This window comes from Centrocercus urophasianus, unplaced genomic scaffold, assembly GCF_019232065.1.
Source record: "Centrocercus urophasianus isolate 14NV4802_14NV808 unplaced genomic scaffold, USGS_Curo_1.0 seq_5, whole genome shotgun sequence".
NCBI lineage: Eukaryota > Metazoa > Chordata > Aves > Galliformes > Phasianidae > Centrocercus > Centrocercus urophasianus.
In genome coordinates this window covers 2772281-2775938 of record NW_024885088.1, presented here as the reverse complement: position 1 = coordinate 2775938, position 3658 = coordinate 2772281, and the positions used below count along the sequence as shown (strand labels likewise).

The window sequence follows — 3658 nt, the reverse complement described above, 5'->3', positions numbered from 1 at the left end:
CTGCAGCTACTGATACCTCAGAAGGAAGTGATGGCAAGAGGTGCAAGACTAGAAGCTGCTGTGAGTATCCTCACCCTCAGGGCAGCAAACTGCGTTGCTTCCTACCCTTCTCTAGATTTTTGAACCAGTTGTGTCCCTCCTGTCCACCCTCAGGGGATGAGGTGAGAGCAGAAGTTTCCCTTCTCGATTTTTCTCCCTTTTTCGCAGGGAACTCTGAAGTAAAATTGCCATATTGGCCCCACAAACTTGTAGGGACTGAATGGAAGGGGATGAGTGGTGAATGGACCCTGTGTTGAGCTGCAGCTGGTGACTGTCTCTAGAAGAAAGAAAGGAGCCTGCATCGAGAAGTCATTAAGCTAGAGAAGGAGAAATAAAAATAAAAGGTATGTGCTTCTGATCCAAGCATCATCTGCTTGGAGATTTCTCTAACAGGGATGCAAATCCTGTTACCATGTGAGAGGGGGCAGATAGATAAAACATTCAGAAATAATTGCACTGCATTTCATTTGCTGTTATTCAAATTATATTGCCTTAGCCTTTGTGCTCAGTTATCTGATGGCTGCCGAACAAAATGCAGAGCAGTAGGTAAAAAATGCAGGCCCAGCTCTGGAGTAATTTAGCACCTTATATTTATCCATTGTAGGTTTTCAGAGACAGCAGGGACAGTGACAGCACACAAATATGAACCCTGGCTATTCCTTTCGGCCAGTGCTACCACCTGAGCTATAGCTGAGTGGTTATGGTGCAGGCTTGGTCTTGTGGGGATCTGTTTCCCTGACTAAGTCTCTCAGACCCTTCTCAGTAGTGGCACTGCTGGCAGTGAGCTTCTCTCTCCTCCTTGCCACTAATTTTGTTGTTTCAGTAGCATTGCTTTATTGCTTATTAGCCTGAGCTGAAGGCAAGCACCATTTCAGTACGTAGAAAAAATCAAAATCTTAATTAAAAAAGAACCTTGTGGTGAAATCCTGTCCCAACTGTAAACAGCAGGAGGTTAAACCACTGACTTCAAAGCAGCTGGGATTATATCTGTTATCCAACACAACATCAGCTTCCTTCTGCTCTTCCTTCACACAGACAGCTTTGCTTCAGGCTCACTCCTCACATGCCCATGCTCACTGTGATAATGTAAGCCTCGACCAGCTGATTTTTCATCATGTGAAGTGTGGGCAGCTCATGGCCAAATTGTCTCATCCCGTGATTCTGTGCAAGGCCAAGGAGGAATGGTACCTGATGCCTGCCTGACTGCTAGTGCCTGATCACAAGGAAATGCAGGTATTTCCTCCAGTTTTCTCCTGCCTCATGGGAGTCCCAGAACAGCAGGGACTGGAGAAGCTTCCGTACCCCTACCTCGATGCAGCCTGTCACTCCTCACAGTGTAGGCAGTCATTTCCCAGTGGCAAAAGCTGGAAATCAGATTGCTGCCCCAGCCCCGTGCTCTAGAGAGCTGGAAGAAGCAGGGGAGGCATGGTGAGTCAGAGCAACTGAGTCACAGCTCTTCCTGGCTTCATGCTACCTGAAGATTACCCTCTGCTCGGTGCTTTACCCTCAGGCACTTTCTGGCCCCAAGTGCACACCTTGCATTTTAATCAGCAATCTGCTCTGCTTCCCTATTGTTTGGTCTTGTGGATTTCTTCAAGAAGATGAAAATATTCTGGGGAGACTGGAGTGAATTCAAAGTGCAGAACAAAGGAAAGCCAAATGTAATTTAACTGAAGAGTTACCTGTGAGAAAATAGTAACTGTGTGATTGCTGTACAGCTTTTGTCTTGTTTAATGCTCTTGAACACTTACACTCTTCAGTATTTTTTCCTTATCTAACTACAGCTTTTCTTCTGTGTTTTCTTTTCATTTCCTACCTGTTAATGCTCCTATTCCTCTTTTGTTTCCAGTATTTTGATGGAAGAGCATACACTGTTCATTTGAGAAACAATTGCCAGGGAAACTAAGCACCTCTGATGCGGTCGTAGTTGTGCCATGGCAGTAGTCTTCCCTGTCACTCCTGTGCTGGCACACCACCTCAGATCCTACTTTGGAGCCATCCTAAGCCCCCATTTCCTCAGTGAACAGCAGCTGGCCATTCCCAGTCCCAGGCAACCTCTTGTAGATGGGCTCGCGGTCTGCCAGGCCTCCATTCTTGCAGGTAACTCCACTGGATGTGCTGCTTACAGGTATAACCCTTTGAATGTTCAGGGCCAATGCCTCAATTCTTTTAATCTGTCGTCTCTTTGAAGCTGCAGCTTCTCTCCCCACTCTCAGTAGCAGTCTTTCAGACTTTAAGTTTCTTCCCACTGTTCAAATGGCTGAGATACATCCCCTTTTTGCTTTTTCTTAACTCTTTTCTTCTGCTGCTTCTTCTTATGAGAAGTCTGATTGTCTACATTTAATCACCACATGAAAGACATACGACTCCCTAAAACGTTCCCCTGCTTGCTGTATCTTTCTGATTTCTCCTGCAGTATCATCTTAGTCACATGCAGCTAAAAATAAACACATTTTTCCTCCTTCTCAGCCTTTTCCACCCAGTTTCACTCATCCTGAACTGTACTGAGAAAATTAGTGCATTACAGACTCATATTTCAGACAGACAAAAGATTTCGAAGTTTCGTAAACAGATTTAAAGAGGACATCCGAATTCTGCTTGAAGCCTGGAAGCTCTGAGAGATCTTTATGAAGTTTTGGGACAAGGAGAGCATCACTAGAGCTGATTAAGTCTCTGTTGAGCATGAATATTTGAATGGGCAACCACTACCATACAGAGAGAACAATGATTTCCTGAACAACTATGGGAAAAAAGAAAACATCAGAAATAAAACATTACCACAAAAAACATCCTCTCAGAAAACAGCAACAAAAAAGCACATCCTCTTTCCTGATCAAGTCAAAAGACTCCCTGCTTTTTTGTGCATTTGTGAATGGATATTTGTGTAGAATAACTTAGTAATGGGAAGGAAGGGAAACAGAGAAGGAAAAAGAGGGAAAGGAGAGGCTCCTGGAGCAAGTGTAATCTGGAAACAGCTAGCCAGAGACACTGCACTGTAGGTAATATACAGGGCTGCCTCTGTGCCCCTTTCTTCTTGTCTTGCTTTCAGATGTTTTGTTTAAGATGTCCCATCTGGGGTAAATAGACTGTGCACTGTGCTCAAACCTTCATCCTGCAGATGGCCCGGGGTATTTTATTTTTAACAGTTCCATCTTTGCATTGTACTTGCCCCAGAACACTTCCTATGGTCTTTCCAGAGAATCTGCTATTGCCTGCACTTGCTAGAGGCAGTCACATTTCTAGAACAGCCTGGTTTACAGGGGTTTTAGCTTGAACTGCTTGCTGGTCTTACGTAATGGAGGCAACAGCTTGAATGCTTATAGTTGAGGCTGCACTATGAAAGTACTTAAAATAGCAGTAAAATCTCTCAGTGTACATTTTAATTATTAAATTTTGTCCTGCTGCAGAGCAGAGCAATTTCTTTTTGGGATAATTGCCTTTTCAAAGCAATTTTTGCATTAAAGATTCACTGGCTTTGCAGAAGAAGCTAGGTGCTTCTAAATACTCCTTATTAAAAATTTAATCTGAGTCTTGTCTTTTCTCATTTTGCTTTTTATTTTCTCTCAATGTAATTCACTCACAATCAGTAACCTTCATTCAATTCTAGCCTAATGCATCA

General features: G+C 43.5%; 1 long non-coding RNA gene across 1 annotated transcript; it reads left to right on the top strand.

The window, feature by feature from the left end:
- Positions 1 to 307: 307 nt before the first annotated feature.
- On the top strand, positions 308 to 2133 carry LOC122169152. The gene is made up of 3 exons (XR_006171488.1): positions 308 to 383; positions 1075 to 1272; positions 1889 to 2133. It is a non-coding gene; the product is annotated as an uncharacterized LOC122169152 (long non-coding RNA).
- The last annotated feature ends 1525 nt before the right edge of the window (positions 2134 to 3658 follow it).